General features: G+C 43.7%; 1 long non-coding RNA gene across 1 annotated transcript in view; it reads left to right on the top strand.

Annotated features, from left to right (window-relative positions):
- The first annotated feature begins 11,247 nt into the window (after positions 1 to 11,247).
- The window catches only part of LOC309397002, an 86,720-nt gene continuing 75,765 nt past the window's right edge, over positions 11,248 to 22,202 (top strand). The window contains exons 1-2 of the long non-coding RNA XR_014176188.1: positions 11,248 to 11,351; positions 15,793 to 15,900. This is a non-coding gene — a long non-coding RNA (uncharacterized lncRNA). The remainder of the gene's footprint in view (positions 11,352 to 15,792; positions 15,901 to 22,202) is intronic.

Below are 22,202 nucleotides of genomic sequence, written 5' to 3'. Positions count from 1 at the left end.
CATGAAGGGGACCGCGGCTCGCGCTGATGACGTCACCAGCCTCACCAGCCATAAACCTCATCGCACCTCACTGGAATCAGTAGTGGGATTCAAACTGTTTAACTACAGGTTCTGTGGGCATGGCTTGGTGGCATGGCTCGGTGAGCATGGCAGGGGAACGATACTGCAAAATCCTCATTCCCTCCCCACTCCTGGGGGAAGGATACTGTAAAATCTCCATTTCCATCCACTCCAGGGGAATCTCCATTTCCACCCCACTCCAGAGGAAGGATACTGTAAAATCTCCATTTCTTCCCTACCCCACTAACCTGCTTTCTGTTGTCCAGTACAGGTCAACAAAACAAGACCCAGCTGATCAGCTGGGATTTGGGAAGCAGCGAATAGATCAGGGGCGGGACCAGTCGGAGGTGGTATTTGCCGGTTCTCTGAACTACTCAAAATTTCCGCTACCGGTTTGCCAGAACCGGTGAGAACTGGCTAAATACCACCTCTGGTTAGAATGGAGTATTGCGGGCTAACTCTGCCCACAAGCTGGAGTTTGATCCTGACTTGCTCAAGGTTGACTCAGCCTTCCATCCTTCTGAGGTCGATAAAATGAGGACCCAGATTGTTGGGGGCGATATGCTGACTCTGTAAACTGGTTAGTGAGGGCAGTAAAGCACTATCAAGCAGTATATACATCTAAGTGCTATTGCTATTGCTACCAATTTTATGTTTTCTTTATTTTCATTTTTGTTTATTTAGAATCTTTAATTTTTACCTTTTTAGGGGGGAATTCCAGTCATTGAGTATTATTTGACAAAATTCTGACTACCTTATTTGATGAAGACAAAAATGGTGCAATTATACAGTTGTTGTTGTTAGTTGCGAAGTCATGTCCGACCCATCGCAACCCCATGACAATGTTCCTCCAGGCCCTCCTGTCCTCTACCATCCCCCGGAGTCCATTTAAGCTCACACCGACTGCTTCGGTGACTCCATCCAGCCACCTCCTTCTCTGCCGTCCCCTTCTTCTTTTGCCCTCCGTCTTTGCCAGGACAGGAAAAGACCCCAATTTTCCTTGGCTGTTCATTCCAATGTTTACATATAATTTTCCTTTCCTGAAGGCCAACCAGGGGTGGGATTCTACCAGTTTGGACCAGTTCGGGTGAACTGGTAGCTCCGACTATCAGCTGCGAGTGAACTGGTTCACTCTGACTTTGAAGTGGACCCACCTGCCTGCGCCTGCGTTATACTCAACTATATTTCCTTTTCCGAAGCCCAGATTGGCACGGCAGAGTTGATGGCAGCACCTCAGCTGTTTTCCTCGTCAGTAGTAATGTGGAACATGAGTTTTCCCTAAATTGTGCACATGCGCAAAGTGAACCAGTTATTAAACTGATAGGATTCAATCCCTGAGGCCAACTCTATCAAATGCACTTACTATGTATCAAATACATAGTAAGTGCTAAGCAGTAATCATATAATATAGTATACTTTATTGATTAGTCAGTTGAGCATAACAAAGCTAAGAGCTAAGTCAGAGTAAGGGAGTTGAGTGAACCTAGCCAACCAAGCTAACCACATAAAATTTAAATGAAATGTTCTCTCCCATTGAACTCAAACTCCTATGACTCTAGGAACTCATCCACAGCTATTCTGGATACCAAACGGAAGTGTTCTGTTGTTGTCCCTGCTGTTGTTTAAATTTCTCATCTGAGTCACACTCTTGGAATTTTATGGTGTCTTAGCCAGGATGCCATCAAGATTTGATTTGATTGCTTATTTGTACCCTATGACTATCATTAAGTGTTGTACCTTATGATTTGTGACGAATGTGTGTTTTCTTTTATGTGCACTGAGAGTATATGCACCAAAGACAAATTCCTTGTGTGTCCAATCACACTTGGCCAATAAAGAATTCAATTCTACTCTACTCTACTCTACTCTACTCTACTCTACTCTACTCTACTCTACTCTACTCTACTCTCTATTCTACTCTACTCTACTGTACTCTATTCTACTCTCTATTCTACTCTCTATTCTACTCTCTATTCTATTCTATTCTATTCTATTCTATTCTATTCTATTCTATGATGCTGTAATTTGCTGATGAGTTAAATAAACCCTACTTTAACTAACCCTACTTTAACATTTGCTGATGAGTTAAATAAACCCTACTTTCAGTATTGTTCCAACTTGTTTATTAGTTTATCAGAATATAAAATACAGAAATACGAAGAAAAATGAGAATAATGGTAAAGTAAGGGAGGAAAAGGGGAGGAGAGAAAAGCACAGAATAAAGTGGAAATAGAAAAAAAAGCATTGACTTCTGAGTCCTTTTGGTGCAGTAGAATAAGATAACAACACAAAACCCCAACTTTTAAAAACTTTTATATAATAATATATACTAGTCGTTAACAACATGCCTTTCTAATCAGCAAAAAAACAATGTGAAAGTTTCACTTTTTCCCACTGTAGAAAATTGGCACCAACCCCTCTCCTAAGAGAATGAAATATTTTGTTAAATATTAAGAAGGCTGAATATTATATTTCCGTGGGTGAGAAATGGAGAAACATTTCTCCACTTGGAGAGCAGCTCCCAGCTTCCTTAAGCAGCAGATGTCAGCACTTAAGAGATAAATAATAATAAATTAATAATAAATTTGGATTTATTAGCCGCTCCCTTTCCAAGTAGGACTCGGGGCGGCGTACAATGGAGCATAAACAACAACACCAAACGTACATACATATACAACACCTATACATACACGTATACATACACGGAGGAGGAAACAAATTGCATCAATAGACAGTTAAGATCAGCTTTAAAATACCCCAATTGTAAAAACCCAAAAAATTAATATTTACGGACAGTTTAAAAACAGTTTGGAGGAATGGGAAGATTATGATTGCGATTGAGCCAGGCCGGATAATTGAAAGAGGTGGGTCTTCAGCTGTACACGGAAGGAGCGGAGGTCGGAAGTAATCCTGATGTCGCGGGGGAGGTCATTCCACAGGGCTGGGCCCATCACAGAGAAGGCTCTGCTCCTGGGTGTCGCCCCCCGACACTGTTTGGCGGACGGCACCCGGAGAAGTCCCTCTCTGTGTGCGCGAATTGGTCGTAGGGATGTGTGGGGCAGGATGCGATCCTGCATATAGCTAGGCCCTGTGCCATGGAGCGCTTTAAAGATCATAATCAAAACCTTGAAACGCACTCGGTAGACCACAGGCAGCCAGTGCAGCTCGCGCAGGAGAGGTGTTACAGGGGAGTATCTAGTCCTCCCCATAATCACCCGCGCGGCCGCGTTCTGGACCAGCTGTAGTCTCCGAGTGCATCTCAAGGGAAGCCCCATGTAGAGAGCATTGCAGTAATCCAGGCGAGACGTCACTAGCGCATGGGTGACTGTGCGTAGGGCATCCCGGTCCAATAAGGGGCGCAATTGGCGCATCAGGCGGACCTGATGGAACGCCCCCCTTGCCACGGCTGTTACATGGTTGTCCATGGACAGCCGGGCATCCAGGAGGACGCCCAAATTGCGCACCTGTTCCATGGGGGCTAGTTGGACGCCCCCGATGGCCAGAGATGGAAGCACCTGGTTGAACCGGGAGGCCGGAAGCCACAGCCACTCCGTCTTGGAAGGGTTGAGTTTTAGTCGGTTGCCATCCATCCAGACCCGTACGGCCTCCAGACACCGGGACATCATTTCGACGGCCTCATTGGGGTGGTTCGGAGTGGAAATGTATAGCTGAGTGTCATCAGCATACAGATGATATCCCACTCCAAAACCACGGATGATCTCGCCCAACGGTTTCATATATGTGTTGAACAGGAGAGGCGAGAGTACCGATCCCTGTGGCACTCCACATGTGAGTGGCCTCCGGGTCGAACTCTGCTCCCCTGTCAACACACGTTGCGTCCGACCAGAGAGGTAGGAGCCAAACCACCGTAAAACGGTGCCCCTGACTCCCAGCCCCTCTAGCCGGTGCAACAGGATACCATGGTCGATGGTATCGAACGCCGCCGAGAGATCTAATAGGACCAGGATAGAGGAACAACCCCTATCTCTGGCCCTCCAGAGATCATCAACCAATGCGACCAAGGCCGTCTCCGTGCTGTGCCCGGGTCGGAAGCCGGACTGGCACGGGTCTAGATAATCATTTTCCTCCAGGTGACGTGGGAACTGCTGTGCTACCACACTCTCTACAACCTTCGCTAAAAAAGGAAGGTTGGAGACTGGACGATAATTGACTAGGTCCGTTGGGTCCAGGGAAGGCTTCTTGAGCAGGGGCCTCACCACCGCCTCTTTCAAGGCGGCCGGTAGAGACCCCTCACCCAACGAGGCGTTCACCAGGCCCAGGAGCCAGTCGCGCGTAACCTCCCAGGATGCCAGTACAAGCCAGGAGGGACACGGGTCCAATAAACATGTGGTGGGTCGCAGACGTCCACGCAACCTGTCCAAATCCTCGATGGCAACCGAGTCAAACTCCTCCCAAAGCGGTCCCTCAAGACTCGCAGCGGGCGTCTCTACTGAACCACTGAAAGGGGTCCATCCCATCCGGATTTGAGCGACTTTGTCCTGTAGATAATTCCCAAACTCCTCTGCTCTGCCCTGTAGTGGGGCTTCCCGTGGTCTCTCAAACAAGAGAGAACGGGTCACCCGAAACAGGGCGGCAGGGCGGTTATCTGCAGACGCAATAAGAGCGGCGCAATGTTGACGTTTGGCCGCTCTTAATGCCACAAGGTACGTCTTCAAATAGGCTCGTGCCTGTGCTCGGTCAAATTCGGAGCGGGAGGATCTCCAACGACTCTCTAGGCGTCTCTTGTGGCGTTTCATCACCCTTAGCTCCTCGGTAAACCAAGGTGCCAGGGTGGTTCGTCGCCGCAGGAGAGGCCGCAAAGGCGCCACCCGGTCTAGGGCCCCGGTAGTCGCACTATTCCATGCGACTACCAGGTCCTCCACTCGGGGGCAGGTCAGGTCCACAGGAGGTGGCCCAAGCTCCGTCTGGAACCTATCCGGTTCCATCAGGCGCTTGGGGCGGAACCATCTAAAGAGATAGACAGCTCTATTCATAGGCAAAAATTCCCTGCAGCAAGGTTTGAACAAAAGTAGTATTAGCCCTCAGCCCTAATAGGAATTGCCCAACACCCTTTCAGAAAACAAGGTCCTTCGTGGCATCATCTCAGTTGCACCACACCCTCCAAACTTCAACCAAACCTGGGAGCTCAGACAACCTACAGAACCAGCTATGACTGCTACAACAGTCAATAGAATACATGTTCTTGCACAGGAACAGGAATTTCAAGTGCAAAGCCCAAGTGAATGTATAAAAGCCACCCACTCTCAGCTCCATGTGGTCAGCTGCACCAGGACCACAAATATGTGGTTCTGCCTCATCATTAAACCATCATTCCAGACAGCCTCCACGTTTCCAGTGTTTTTCTCCCGGTTTGGAATTGAACCAGATGAATATATCTTCCCACACCACCTCAAGTCCAAAAGCGGTTTCCAAGTCCAAAGGTGACTGTATTGTGTGAATGTGATGATTAAGAGTTGGTAGGTGCAAACTGCATGGATGCACTCAAATTCACCTGCAAGTGAGGGGATAGACAGAGAAATAGACAAAGGGAAGTTTGTGTGAGCAATAATCAGATTATTGTGGTGCAGGGTTTTTTTAAAAAGTATCTTACAGTAGAGATGAAAAAACTTTGCAGGGAGAAGATTTTGGAAGGTCCAATCTCTGCCCATGCTGAAATTCCCCTGCAAGGATTTTAAATCAGATATAAATACATGATGCTGTCTAGAAAGTAATTTGTCTGGATGGATGGAACTAAAACCACATGGGCTGATTAGACCAACAGTACACTGAGCTTGTTACAATGCAATGTAATGCAATACAATACAATACAATATAATACAATACAATAGCAGAGTTGGAAGGGACCTTGGAGGTCTTCTAGTCCAACCCTCTGCCTAGGCAGGAAACCCTATACCATTTTAGACAAATGGCTATCCAACATCTTCTTAAAGACTTCCAGTGTTGGGGCATTCACAACTTCTGGAGGCAAGCTGTTCAACTGATTAATTGTTCTAACTGTCAGGAAATTTCTCCTCAGTTCTAAGTTGCTTCTCTCCTTGATTAGTTTCCACCCATTGCTTCTTGTTCTACCCCCAGTGCTTTGGAGAATAGTTTGACTCCCTCTTCTTTGTGGCAACCCCTGAGATATTGGAAGATGCTATCATGTCTCCCCTAGTCCTTCTTTTCATTAAACTAGACATACCCAGTTCCTGCAACTGTTCTTCATATTTTTTAACCTCCGGTCCCCTAATTTTCTTTGTTGCTCTTCTCTGCACTCTTTCTAGAGTCTCCACATCTTTTCTACATCATGGTGACCAAGCTTGTTGATCAGAAAGGTTGGCAGTTTGGTGGTTCAAATCCCTAGTGCCGTGTAACAGAGCGAGCTCTTGTTACTTGTCTCAGCTTCTGCCAACCTAGCAGTTCGAAAGCATGTAAAAATGCAAGTAGAAAATAGGGACCAACTTTGGTGGGAAGGAAACAGTGTTCTGTGAGCTTTCAGCATTTAGTCATGCCACACACATGACCACAGAGACATCTTTGAGCAGCGCTGGCTCTTCGGCTTTGAAACGGAGATCAGCACCGCCCCCTAGAGTCAGGAAAGACTAGCACATATGTTCGAGGGGAACCTTTCCCTTTACTTATTGGGGGAAAGCAGTGTTTTTCAGCCTTGGCAACTTTAAGATGTGGGACTTCAACTCCCAGAATTCCCTAGCCAGCTGGGGAATTCTGGGAGTTGAAGTCCACACATTTTAAAGTTGCCAAGTTCGAGAAACATTGGGCTAAATCTTGGTCTTCCTGGGACCAAACAAAACGAACAGGACAATTAAAAAGGTTAAGTGAGTATTTTCCTAAGAGAAAACTGAAAATCACAACAACTCACAAGTATTGTGGACGTAAGTCTTTTTAGAGCCAGGAACGAAGAGTTAAAAAGTAAAAAAAAATCAAGCAAAACAGTCCAAATGCAAGCCAGTCTCTTTCCTCCCAATCAGCTGATATACGATTATGCTTTTTCTACAATTGCAATCAATAAAGTGGGCAATGGGGCAGGATGAAAAGCGCATACCACAAGGGATCTCATTAGTTTTAATGGCAGCGATAATTCAGCCTGTAGAACTGGCTTTGCTTCAAAAAAACAAAAACAAAAAACCAAATCAAACCAAGACGGTTTGTCTCCGCCACAATCCTTTCACCAGTCCATATTTGTAGACTCTCATTTGCAGATAAGAGGCGGAGCTTCCATGCTGATGTTCTCAATAAAGATTTCAGCTGACTGGAATATTAAAGAGCAGGGAGAACTTTGTTGGACAAACGAGCACCAAATTTGGAACTGGAGCACTGGGATGACTGAATGCTTACTGGCACTGTCTGATCAAAGAGAATTTGCTTTGGAAAATATTGCAAAAGAGGAACGCCTTTCCAGTGTTATGAGGAAACTCAAAGAGTCCTGAAAACTGAGCTCCTGATCTTATGCTCCTCAAGCATTTTTGACTTAAGGAAGCCCAAGCCATCCATCCATCCATCCATCCATCCATCCATCCATCCATCCATCCATCCATCCATCCAATAATTCATATTGTCAGAGTTTGTTGCAAAAATCAAATCCAGAAAGCACACATAGATAACTGATTCAGCAGGATTCATTAACTTCTAGATATGGATAATATATATACCCATGATGGCGAACCTATGGCATGCGTGCCACTGGTGGCATGCAGAGAAACTCTCTACGGGCACATGAGCTCCCACCAGCCAGCTGATTTTTGGGGCTCAGCTGTACATGTCCGACGGGCGGGGGGGCATGTGGGAGACACACATGCATGCACAAGGGACAGCAAGGCGCATGCATGGGGTTGCGTGTGCATGTACGTGGGGGGATACATGGGCGAGGTTGTGCATGCATGGATGGAGGGGCAGGGCACATGTGGGGTGTGGGGCATGCGGCAGCACATGCTCATTGCATTATGGGTGTGTGCACACCTGCACTTTTGGCATTCAGGACCAGAAAGGTTAGACATCACTGATATATACAATACTAACAGCAGAGAACAGATTCATTTTGGTTCAGATCAGCAGACAAGTCCAGGCCACTCTAGGTTCATTTTAGAGCTGAGCACAGAGCTAAGCCATACCCAGACTTCTTGCTTAAGTTTCTGTTTTCCAACCAAGCCCCATTGGCTGACCTGTTACCATGTCTCTGCCGGTTCATGAATATTCTGACACATATCAATCCAGTGCTGGATTAAATCCATACAAGCTCTATGTATATGGGTCTTACCCAGAGGAGTATTTGAAAGCTACAGCTGGCACAGAATATAGCTGCAGGCATAGTTCTTGGGGCCTCTAGGGTAGCCCATGCAATGCCCCTATGCATGAGCTGTACTGATTGTCACTTTGCTTTTGGGTCCAATTTAAGATGTTGGTTATTATGTATAAAGCCAGGTATGGCATGGGACCAGGTTATCCGAGGAACTGTCTTGCTCCAGTGGGATTGGTCCACCCCAATGGCACCAGCAGAAAGGACATGCTACAGACCAATGGGTGGATTCCGGATCCCGTTCCAACCGGTACGGTTGGAATGGGCTCGGCATCATCCACATGGATGTTCACAGCGCATGCGCACATGTGCGTGGTGCGTGCATGCATCGTACCTGTCAGCGATGCTTCCGCAAGCCTCTGCGATGCTCCAGCTGCTTGGTGGGGTGTGGCGCAGGTGCTGTACGCGCCATGCGCATGCGCAGAAGCACCAAAGCCTTTAAAGGATAGCTAAGGAGCTTGGGTGGGCGGGCCCTCTGGATCACTGTTACCCAGTGCTCCGGGCAGGCTCCGGTATGCCCGTATTGCCTGTAACTCACCACTGCTACAAAAACCATCGGCCAAAGAATTTTGGCCAGTGGGATCAAGAAAAGCCATTTCTGTTATGCCAACCTGCCAGAGGTGATATTCAGCAGGTTCTGACCAGTTCTGGAGAACCGATAGCAAAAAGCTTGGGTAGTTCGGAGAACTAGCAAATACCACCTGTGGCTGGCCCTGCCCCCAACTATTCTCTGCCTCCCGATTCCCAGCTGAATGGGAGGGAATGGGGATTTTGCAGTAACCTTCCCTTGCTACACCCATCAAACACACCCACCAAGCCATGCCACAACTACAAAACCAGTAGAAATTTTTTTTTGAATCCCACCACTGCACCCGGCCCTCTGGAACATCATGCCCCCTCCCCTTTTTGAGGAGAGATTTGCCGCCACACTTTAGATCTTCCCATAAAGCCATTCAAACCTGGCTGTGCAGATGGCCTGGCGCCCAAATGGCAGTGTGCCATTCTGAAGGTAAATACTGGATTAGAAAACCCCACTCCACTCTATTGGATATTCCTTGCCATTTTGGCCATGTCTTTGTTAATTATAGTGCACTTGTTATCTTCCTGTTTTAATCTTTTGTAATATCATTTTATTGTAAGCTGCCCAGAGTCACAGGAGCAAGATGGGTGGCAAATACATGTAATAAATAAGTAAACAAATACATTTGTACTATTGGTGTATGTTATTTAATGAGTCCTGTTATATTAATGCTTCTATATTTTGTGGTACTGTAAGCTTCCCAGAGTCTCTTTGGAAAGAGAGATAGGTGGCATATAAATTTAATAAATAAATGAATGGAGAGATTCCCAAAGCCCCCAGCCCTTGCATTGCCTAGCTGACAGGGCATTAACACCCATTAAGGGCTGAGAACTAAAATTGAGGCAGTGAAAGAGTGAAAGATGTACTAGAGCACGGGTGTCAAAGCAGCCACGTCGTGTTGTCATCGTGTGATGTTTTCCAATGTTTTTCCCATTTATGGAGCTGGGGTAGGAATGGCCTGCGCATGACGTATCCAGCCTGCGGGCCGCCAGTTTGACACCCCTGTGATAGAGGACAACACTCTGTGATGCCTCTTTTCTGTTGATTCCCTAAGCCAGGGATGGCTAACCTTTTTGGCACCAAGGGCTGAAGGCGCCCACGCCTGCACACCCATAATGCAATGTGCGCCCCTGTGCATGCATGCATGACCCCATGCCCCCTGTCCTCCCATGCGTGCGCATCTCCTGCATGCGCCCCACCCTCCATGCATGCACGGCAGAGACCTGAAAAGCAGCTGGCCAACAGGAGGGGCTCACACATGAGTGCAATAGGTTCGCCATCACGGCCCTAAGCATCACCTTTTTCTGCTGAATATTTAATCCAGGGTTCATTCGGTCAGTCCTTCCTCCCTTCCTTCCTTCCTTCCTATCTTATTTCCTATCTATCTATCTATCTATCTATCTATCTATCTATCTATCTATCTATCTATCTATCTATCATCTATCCATCCATCCATCCATCCATCCATCTATCAATCTTATCTATCTATCTATCTATCTATCTATCTATCTATCTATCTATCTATCTATCTATCTATCTATCATCTATCTATCTATCTATCTATCATCTATCTATCATCTATCTATCTATCTCTTTTTTTAAAAAAGAATTTTATTATTTTTCAATTACAAAAATAAACATTCCATCTTTCCCAGTGTTTCGTCTAGGTGCAAACATCTCTGTACAAAATTGTTCCTCTTGCCACATCTTCCACATTCATACTAACATTATTTCCCTAAGTTTAGTATTATAATATATTGAGCATTTTAAACATTATAAAAACTCTCCATTTTTCTTCTTAATATCTTCAAATAATAATGTCATATTAACGTTAAACATCATTTTTCTCATCATACATATACTAACCATTTCCATCTTATTTATATCTCTATTTAAGTGTATTATCTATTTATTTTTTAACTTCCTTCATTTCCAAACTCCTTTTTATTTTCCAACCATTGGTAAAATACTTCCCAAATCATATCATATTCAGTTTGCTCTTTCTCCTTAATTGCTAATGTTAATCTGTTGATTTCTGCACATTCTAATATTTTCCTTATCACCTTCTCATCAGTAAGAATCTCTACACTTTCCCAATGCTGTGCAAATACAATTCTAGCTGCGGTTAATACATGAATGATTAAACATACATTCTATCTAACATATCTATTATCATTCTTAAGTAAATCTGGAATAGAGTGCTGTTCCTTTAGAGGGAGTGATGTGTTTGATTGGCCATTGGATTCAGGTGACAGTATTCAAGTGATGAAGTCAGCTGCTCCTTTTTGGGATGGGCATATACAGGATTCTCATTTTTCTCTTTCTGGCTGCTAGAAGACTCAGCCATTGGAGAACCTCTGGTGGAACAGCATGAAGACAACTCAGCACAAAGAGGAGGTGGGCGTGAGTTACACATCTGTAGAACTCTTGACAGGTTGGTTTTGGGCAAGCCTGTGTGTGGTAGAGCCTGATTCTTCTGCAACGCCTCCCATTTTGGCTATGTCTTCATTGGCAAACCTTCCTGAATTTTGGTTTAAGCTCAGCCCAGTAACAAAATGTACTGTTCAACAAACAATATTTCTGCATAATGGCTGGGGAATGCTGGGAATTGAAGTCCATGCATCTTCAAATTCCCAAGGTTGAGGAACACTGGCTTTATTCAATGTTATCCTGCCTTTATTGTTTTTATAAATAACAGAAGGTAGCAAACAGGAGTAATATTCCTTCCTCTTCCTATTCACTGCATAACAATGACTCTATGAGATGCATTGGGCTGAGAGAGCTAGAGACAGAAATTGGCCTAAACTCAGCTGGCTTTGATGCTTAAGGTGGGATTAGAACTCAGTCTCCGGGTTTCTAGCTTGATGCCTTAACCCACTAGACCAGAGGTCTCCAAACCTGGCAACTTTAAAGCTTGTGGACTTCAACTCCCATAATTCTTTGGCCATCATGGCTGGCAGGAGAATTCTGGGAGTTGAAGTCTATAAGACTTAAAGTTGTTGTGTTTGGAGACTCTTGCACTAGACCAAATAAAAATGTAACAAATTGTTCAGCTAACGTTCTATTATTGGGATGGGTTTCTTACAACAAGCCAGATTACCTGTAACTCCAGTTCTTGCTTAGCACCAAATGAATTTAGACAGAATATGAACTTTCTGAGTTCAGGCTGTGAATCTCTGTTGCTTTACCTAGGAAAAATGAATTAATTCTGTGTTAGCATGATCACCATATTAAAGACATTTAGGCCATAATTAACTCATTCTTGTTTCCTTCCCTGAAGGTGTTTAACAACATTTTTTTAAAAAAATGCTTGCTTGTTCTTTTGTAAAAAAAAAATTCAGACAATGTAAAACCTAATTTGACATTTCCAGAATATTAGGGGTGGGGGGAGGGCTTGATGTTATTTTATCCTATTATCCTTGTGGCCTTTGGAAAATTTGGAAAAGTTTGTTTTCTTCTGTGCTAATTTTGCTATCACCTGCTTTAGTGTAGAGGAGAAGGCAGAGATGGGGGACAGAGTTAAATGTGTCATTTGCTTAGAGTCCATACTTGCCACAAATGATCCAAATCTAGCCCCACCCACCTTCAATTCTGTTGGAGAATAGAATAGAATAGAGCAGAGCAGAGCAGAACCTTGGAGGTCTTCTAGTCCAGCCCCATGCTCAAGCAGGAGAATCCATACCATTTCAAACAAGTGGCAGTCCAATGAAACACCCACAAGGCAAAACTATTCCACTGGTTAATTGTCCTCACTGTTAGGAAGTTTCTCCTTAATTCCAGGTTGCTTCTCTCCTTGAGTAGTTTCCATCCATTGTTTCTTGTCTTGCCTTCTGATTCTTTGGAGAATAATTTGACCCCCTCTTCTATGTGGCAGCCTCTCAAATATTGGAATACTGCTATCATGTCATCCCTAATTCTTCTTTTCCTTAGACAAGGCTAAACCCAAATCCTGCAGCCGTTCTTCATACGTTTTAGTCTCCAGGCTAAAACCCTTAATTGCTCTTCAGTTCAGAAGTGAACTTTAGTTGACTAGATTTTTGTGCATAGGCTTGAAATAGTAAACATCTCCTGAGCTGCAATTTAGCATACAGCCTCGATCCCCTGAGCCTGACATTTGGACTCAAAAGGACAAAAACAGATATATAAAAATTACAAATGTGTAAGCAGAATGGTGCATGAAACATAAGGAAGGAATTAAACCATATTGCATATTGTCTCCTTTCCACTTTGGAGAATGGGTGGGTTAAACTGAACTTGAAAGTCAAATGGGAATCCATACTGAAGTACCATTTCTTGTATAAATGTGTTTGGTGGCATAAAGGGGAAAATCAGGCTTTTATTTTAACTGGGGCACAGATTAGCATATTCCTGTTCATATATTGGTGATTTTTTTTAAATCCAGGTTTTCATTACTGCATGAGGTAATTACAAAAATCCTGACGGCTTTAAAAAATGTTTTGCTTGGGGGGAAAAAGGCAAATCCTTTAAAAGATGACAAGTTTTAAACTATAAACCCCTTAAAACTCTGAGACATGAAGCTATAATAACAAAGTAGAACAGAAAGTAATTACACCATCACGTGGCCCCCAAAACCCAGGGAAGAAAGAGGGAAAGGGTTTTTCTTGTAGAATGAGGGATAGAATCAAGATCACGTGAAGTGTTGATACTACTTTATAAGGCCTTGGTAAGGCCACCCTTGGAATCTGGCATCCAGTTTTGGGCCCCACGATGTAGAAAAGATGTGGAGACTCTAGAAAGAGTGCAGAGAAGAGCAACAAAGATGATTAGGGGACTGGAGACTAAAACATATCAAGAACAGTTGCAGGGACTGGGTATGTCTAGTTTAATGAAAAGAAGGACTAGGGGAGACATGATAGCAGTGTTCCAATATCTCAGGGTTTGCCACAAAGTAGAGGGAGTCAAGCTATTCCTCAAGGCACCTGAGTGTAGCAGAAGAAGCAATGGGTGGAAACTAATGAAGGAGAGAAGCAACTTAGAACTGAGGAGAAACTTCCTGACAGTTAGAACAATTAATCAGTGGAACAGCTTGCTTCCAGAAGTTGTGCACGCTCCAACATTTGAAGTTTTTAAGAAGATGTTGGATAATCATTTGTCTCAAGTGGTCTACGGTTTCCTGCCTAGGCAGGGAGTTGGACTAGAAGACCTCCAAGGTCCTTTCCAACTCTGTTATTCTATTCTATTCTATTCTATTCTATTCTATTCTATTCTATTCTATTCTATTCTATTCTATTCTACTCTACTCTACTCTACTCTACTCTACTCTACTCTACTCTACTCTACTTACTCTACTCTACTTATACAATTAGGCTACTAAGGAAGGGAAGTGGGGTCCTGTTCTACTTATATTGTTATAGGATCTGCCCTCTACAACAACATCCTCTATCTGATCTATGTGGGTCCCGTCTCCCACCTTATTACAAGGAATTATTACATTTCTGTTGTATTCAAAGTGTGGCCTTACCAGAGCATTATACATTTGTATTAACACTTCACATGGTCTTGATTCTAGCCTTCCGCCTCCCACATACAATTGCATTGGTGTTTGCTTGTTGGTTTCCTCCAGCCTGTGGCATGATCAAGCCCATGTTTGATCTCCAGCAGGGGTGGGTTGCTGCCAGCATTACTGCCGGTTCGGTGGTCAAGTGTGCACGCTCCACGCGTGTGCACATTTGCATCTAAAATTGTCTGCGCATGCGCAAAAAGTTTAAAAGGGGGAAAATATATTTCTGCAATGAAAATTGTTCTGCGCATGTGCTGAACCCGAAAATAAAGATGGTGGCACCTAGGAGAACCAGTTCGGGGGCGTGGCAGGCCTGGGTCACTACCAGTTCCAGCGACCCAGGCCGCCAAGTTACTATGTATTCAGCCAAACCAGTCCGAACCGGTAGGAACCCACCTCTGATCTCCAGTGATTTTGGGTTTTTGCAAGCTTCTTCACCTATTACCAACTTCATTCCCCTTCTGTTCAGAGAGCCACCATCTGACGGACAAATAGAATCAAGATCCTTTTGCAGAATGCATTTCAGTCTTTCAAGTTTTTTAATTCGTTTATCAAAATATAAATATAAAATACCAAAAAATACCCAAAAAAGAAAATAATGGGAAAACAGGGAAGGAAAAGGGGGAAGGGAGAAAAGTGTAGGGTAGAGGAGAAAAAGAAAGGGGGAAAAGTGCTGATTTCCATCTCCTTACGGTACAATTGAATAAGGTAATATAGGCTACAACCTCAATATTTTACTTTTATATAATAATATATACTAGCCATTTCTATCACAACAAATGTATCTAATCAGCAAAACCCAAAATCAAAGTTTTATTCCCCCCCCCCACCTCAAGCACAAAGTCCAAAAATGGTGTCCAGGTAGAAACAAAACAGTTTCTTTTCTTTTCTTTGATAAAAGCAGTCAATTTAGCCATCTCTGCTAACTCCATCAGCTTTTGGCAGAATTCATTTCTGCATTCTGCTCAGAGGAAGAGGAGAGGAAGGCCATGCTTCCAAAAATTGGCAGCTCCAAATAATGCCTTGAAAACTATTTGGATGACCAAAGGGGGAAGGGCCACTGATGGAATGAAGCCATGCCACTATTCTGGTGAAAGGGCTTGTGCAAGGAAAGGAAATAGAAAAGGAGTTAAAGTGGCATTAAGTTAAATTTGTACCCAATCTATAGCATTGGGTGTCATGGGCCGGGATGATGCATGCATGAATATGAATGTGGCACTTCTCTATGAATGGTGACATTCGAACCCAGGAGTCCTGCAGCCTCCAAATATTGCTGCGACAGACAGAATCCAAATATTTCCTCCCCCCCCCCATCAGCTTCTTATCTCTGAGCAAATGGGATGTGTCACTCAAGCACAGATAAGCTCATAAATTTCCTCTGGTCCAGAGCTCCTGTAATACTTCTGAGATCTTTCAAAGGAACAGGTATTGAATTGATCCCGTTTTATTATAAGATTTATTACTTTCTCATGTTAAAAAGGCAAATCGGAATCCTGCCCTGGACAAAAGCTTGGTGCACATATTTAAAAATAAATGAATAAGATACCATTTTTAATTAGTTTGCAGGAATGTCACCTGCTGTTGTCTTGAGGCTTCAGCAGATTGCAGACTTAGCTAAATGCTTTGTTCTCTCACAGAAATATTTATTCCCCCCACACTCATTTTATAATTGCATGGAGTCGAAGGGAAAAAAACTCAACATAACTCATTATTTCGCTACCTGTGTGCGTATTTTGCGGCTCTTGAAATGTTCAATTTTTCTGCTCATCTAAGTAGTTTTATCATTTAGCCCATCTTTTCAATTTATAATTGAGTCCGTTAAGGATTAACTCATTTATTCCACTCTGTGCTGCCTGGAAATGTGAAACTCTGGCACTCATCTGCACAACCAAAATTTGTTAACCAGGCTGGGGATAACAGAATATAACAGAATAACTGAGTTGCAAGGGATATTGGAGGCCTTCTAGTCCAGCCCCCTGCTCAAGCAGGAGACTTTATGCTATTTTAGACAAGTGGCTGTCTGAATCTTTTCTTAAAAACCTCCAGTGTTGGAGCGCCTACAACTTCTGGAGACAAGTTGTTCCATTAGTTAACTGCCCTCGCTGTTAGAAAATTTCTCCTTAGTTCTAGGTTGCTTCTCTCCTTGATTAATTTTCAACTTGTCTTGCGTTCTGGTGCTGTGGAAACTAAGTTGACCCCTTCTTTATGACAGCCCCTCAAATAGTGCAACACTGCTATCACATCACCCCTAGTCCTTCTCTTCACTAGACTAGACATGTTGCTCTTCTCTGCACTTTTCCCAAAGTCTCAGCATCTTTTTTATCGTGTGGTGACTAAAGCTGGATGCAATAGTCCAAATGTTGTCTTAGGTAAAGGTAAAGGTTTCCCTTGCACATATGTGCTAGTCGTTCCCGACTCTAGGGGGCGGTGCTCATCTCCATTTCAAAGCCGAAGAGCCAGCGCTGTCTCAAAGATTCTGTCCAAAGGTTGACAGAAGCTGGGACATGTAATGGGACCTCCCACTGCTATGCGGTGCTAGGGATTTGAACCACCAAATTGCCGACCTTCTGATCGACAAGCTCAGCATCTTAGCCACTGAGCCACCGCATCCCATAATGTTGTCTTACCAGGTCTTTAAAAGCGATACTAATACTTCACGGGATCTTGATTCTATCCCTCTATTAATGCAGTCTAGAATTGCATTGGCTTTTTTGGCCACCAGGATAATGGGATAGAGTTTACTCTGTTGCTTTGAAGGGTTCATGAGGAAGAGAATTGTTATCAAGGAAAGATGGGAAAGAGTGTTGGTAGTTATGCCCTTTAAAAACGGATGTGGGACTTCTGGCTTAGTCATTCAAAACGCCAGAACATATATTCTATACATCACTGGAGGCAGGTTTTTTCTGAAAATATGATTAGTCATTTCATAAAAAGTTATTTCCAAGATGCTCTGAATGGGAACATGTTTTTTTCTCCTACATGTCATCTTGGCAATAACCCTATAACTGGGATGGTGAACCTATGCCATGCGTGCCAGAGAAGCCATGCAGTGCCCACTTTGATGGCATGTGAGCCGTCACCCCAGTTCAGCTCCACCATGCATGTGAGCATACTTCCCACCTGCCAGCTGGTCTGCGGGTCTCTGCCGCGAATGCAAGGGGGGGCAGAGTGCATGCTTGGGGTTGCGCGTGCATGCATGGGTCCTCCCGTATGCACAGGGGGTGCACACATTGCATTGGGGGGGGGGGGGTTGGGTCCACGCACGCTTTGGGCACTTGGTCCAGAAAAGGTTAGTCATCACTGCCATATAAAGCAGAAGAAAAAGTCCAAGCAAATGGTGCATGGTTCTTAGTGTGGACTTGTAGAGGTGAGTTTAGAAGACAATTCTCAAAAAAGCCTCAGCCTTTTTGTTAATAGTAAAGTGTGAACGGGATGAGCTTAAAGTATTATGCTAAAACCAGAAAGGCCCATGTTTAGCATCACATTGGAAGTTCCCTGGGTGATTTAGTGCTCTCTCTTGGCGCTCAGTCTACCTCACAAGACTGTCAGGGAGAAACCTAAAACTTGGTGCATGTTGCCTTCAGTTCCTGAATAGGAGGCTGGATATTAATCACATAAATAACATCTCTCTCAAGATTTCTACAGATCAATGTTTTTCAGTATTTCTGCATGCTGGTTAGGGAATTCTGGGAACTGAAGCTCATACAAATGCCAAGTTTGAAAAACACTGCTACAGATTCTGATTGGTGGAAAATGACTCAAGCTGAAGGGGAAAAGACACTCCATTCCAGCATAAAAATTCCCCCTTGCAATTGGATCAGTTCCAGTATTCACTACAGGTAGCCTTTGACTTACAACCATTCATTCAGCAATCATTCCAAGTTACGGGGAAAAAAGTGGGGAAAAAAAGTGATTTCTGACTGGTTCTCACACTTGCAACTTGCGTAGCTTCCCTTGGTCACACGATTGGGATCTGGGTGCCTGGCTGCCAGTTCACATTTGTGACAGGACGGAGTCCTGTGCCTGGACAATAGCTAATTGTTACCATTCCAGCCAGAAGTGGGTTGCTCCCAGTTCAGCCCAGTTTGGGCTAACCGGTAGTGGTGGTGGTGGTGGGAAGCTCCGCCCACTCACCTGGATGCTTCTGCATGCACAGAAGCATTGTGTGCACAAGCGAACTGGTAGTAAAAAAAATAGCAACCCACCACTGATTCCAGCCAGTGGTTGGATTCAAATAATTGAACAACTGGTCCTCTGCCCTAATGATTTCTTCCAATAACCAGTTCCCCAGACTGCTCAGAAACTTAACAACTGGTTCTCCCAAAGTGGTGCGAGCTGGCTGAATCCCACCACTGGTTCAAACTGGTTTTTGACAAAGTCAATGTCAAAGCTAGCAGAAAATGTCGCAAATCACAATTGTGTGTTCTTTCATTTAACAACCACAGGGATTCATTTAATGACCATGGCAAAAAAGGTTATAAAATCGAAACTGGTGATGTTGTGCCTCGCTTAACAACCCCATTGCTTAATGATGAATTTTCCAGTCTCGATTGTCATAAATGGAGGACTACCTGTGGCGGCCATCATGGAGATGGCAGGAATAAGTTTTAGGGGTGCATAAAGCATAGAAAGAAAATAACATGTATTACAAGTGTTGAAAAGACTCCTTAGAAGAACAAAGAGAATTAACACTTGCATATTGATTGCTGAGAACTGATTTATGAAACCTTGGCCATTACTGGAATTAGTCAATTCCTCTGAAGTCTTGAATTCAGTTAAAATGTGTTCCGAGCAATAATGGATGTACTCTGGGTATCAAGTGACATAAAGCTGTATAATCCTCCTCCCAATAAATTAGTGTCCCCCAAAACAGGGATCTCCAACTCCTGGTCCATGGACTAGTACTGGTCTGTGGCATGCCAGCAACTGGGCCTTGCAAGCAGGCAAAGTCCCATCTGTGGGATGCAAGCAGCACACAAAACCACAATCCCTCTGGAAAAACCTCCCTCGACGGAGAAACCTCTCTCCAGAGGTGCCCAAAAGGTTGGGGGCTGCTGCCCTAATGCAACGGTCACCAACTGATGCTCCGTAGACCACTGGTGGTTCATGAGAAAATTTTAGTGGTTGGCAGAAAAACTATTTGCATTTTTTATATTGCACTAAATCAGGGGTCCTCAAACTACGGCCCCTGGGCTGGATACGTGCAATGACCCCAAAGGGGGAGACTCCCTGCAGCAACATAATGAAAATTATGTTGCTGCAGGGAGTCTCCCCCTTTGGGGTCTTTTTATGTGGGTTGGGGGAGGCAGAAATTCTGACTTGGGGTCTGCTTTAGCCTCCTGATGTGGGGCTTTGGGCGAAGGCTGGAGGGAAGCACCGCTGGTGGCAAAGAGCCAGAGGGCCTCGTTCCAGTGGGACTACGTCATGGCCTGGAACCGACTGATCATCTCAGCCTGCTGAGCTTCCAGGTGCCGGCACCTGGCCTTGCACTCCTACATCTCTTCCCTCTGCTTGGAAAGCCTATGCCTGTAGTCCTCAGTGAGGTGCTTCTGCTGAGACTCCTTCTTGGTCAGATCCAGTTTGAACTGAGCTGTTTGGCTAGCTCTTTCTCGTGGTGGCTGCTTAGCTCCAGCAACTGCTTCCTATTGGGGCCCCAAGGAGCCCAGGCAAGAAGTGGCTGGGATGGGAGGGGAGAGTAGAGGCTGGCAATGTGCCCCTTGATGTGAGTGACATTGAGTTAGCCACGCCCACCCAGTCACCGGATCACCTAAGCACGCCCACCCAGCCAGTCATTAGGCAAATCATATTAGTGGTCTGCGGGATTTAAAATTATGAAATTAGTGGTGAGGAACCCTGAGTAACCCTGAGGTTTGAAAGGTTGGTGATCCCTGCTCTAAAGCACATAGGGTTGCAAAAAAAAATCTACTTGAATGTGAACCGGCTAATTTCAAATTTTTAAACCCAGACCAGAATTTATCCTTCAATATTTCACTTCTTCAAACTCTACAAAGCAGTTCACCAAATCTTTGACTAAAAATACCTACTGTCAACGTTCTAAATACCATGCATGAAATCAATCAGAGACCAAGGCAGAATCATCCTTAAAGTTCCAATTTAATCATACAGGCATGTTAGCGCGTCTGTGGAATTCCAACTCTGATTTTCTTCCTAGAATTCCACCCAGTTGAAAGTTCATGATCTATCCCCACACCCACAAATCCATCACATGTTCCAATCATCATCTTCCACGCTGGCATCTACACCCCTCTGCTTCCGGTCAGGTGTCGAGGTGCGGAGACAAAAAATGACCTTGAGCTGCTAGAAAGCATGACAACAAAACATTCCACAATCCTACTCCTTTCTATTCCCCCTCCCAACTACTACACTAATGAAACAGCATAGGAAAATAATAGAAAGTGTGGCAGGCCAAAGATCCTAAAAGGAACATAACTGCAGACCTGACACCTACAGAACCTCGGTAGCAAAATAATAATAATAATAATAATAATAATAATAATAATAATAATAATAATAATAATAATAATAATAATAATAATAATAATAATAATAATAATAATAATCAGACCAACGGCGTTTTTATCAAAGTCTTAATGTGAATGGTGACACCAAAAGTGAAAAACCAGAAAAGCAGGCCACAGCTGAATTCTGGAAAGAATTGTGGGGAAATGCAAAGGACTACAATAAGGAAACAAAGTGGATACATGACTTTGAGGAAAGCATTGGTAACAAACAAATGCAAAAATTAGAAATAACAACTGAGATGGTCAAAAATCGAGTAAAAAAAGTAAAGAATTGGACATCACCTGGAAATGAACAATTACATGGTTTCTGGCTCAAATATCTGACCAGTTTACATGCAATGTTGGCCAGGCAACTGAATGAAATTTTACAAAATGGTCAAATTGAGAATGGTTGACAACTGGAAAAACATACTTGATTCAGAAAGATGCAACTAAAGGAACAATGCCTGAAAACTACAGACCAATAACATGCTTGCCAACAACCTTCAAATTACTCACAGGCATTATTGCAGATAACATTATGGATTATTTGGAAACAAACAACATCTTGCCAGTAGAGCAAAAAGGCAACAAAAGAAGGAGTAGGGGCACAAAAGATCAGCTCCTAATTGATAAAATGATATTAGAAAATTGTAAGAAAAGAAAAACAAACTTGAATATGGTCTGGATTGATTATAAAAAGGCATTCGACTCATTGCCACATAGTTGGATCATAAAATGCTTAGAAACAACTGGCATTAGTAAAAATATTACATCCTTCACCGAAAAGGCGATGAAACAATGGAGAACTGAGTTGGCAGTAGGGAATGAGAACTACAGAATGGTTAATATCAAGCGAAGAATTTTCCAGGGTGATTCACTTTCACCTCTTCTCTTCATCATCGCGATGATCCCACTATCAGTAATCTTAACAAAATTGAAATTAGGCTACCAAACAGCCAAAGAAGCTGAAAAAATTTCACATTTATTATATATGGATGATTTGAAACTCTATGGAAAGTCAAAAATAGAAATCCAATCACTGACAAACACAGTCCGAGTATTCAGCACCGATATTTCAATGCAGTTTGGCATAGAAAAATGTGCCACTGTATCCATAAAAAGGGGCAAAGTCACTGCATGTGAGGGAATTGAAATGCCCAATGGCCAACTAATTAAATGCAACGAAAATGAAGCCTACAAATA

The sequence above is a fragment of the Natrix helvetica genome (assembly GCF_964273705.1).
Source record: "Natrix helvetica genome assembly, chromosome: 9".
In the NCBI taxonomy this organism is placed as follows: Eukaryota; Metazoa; Chordata; class Lepidosauria; order Squamata; family Natricidae; genus Natrix; species Natrix helvetica.
Note: the sequence above shows the minus strand (reverse complement) of the source record. Positions and strands in the feature narration are given on the sequence as shown.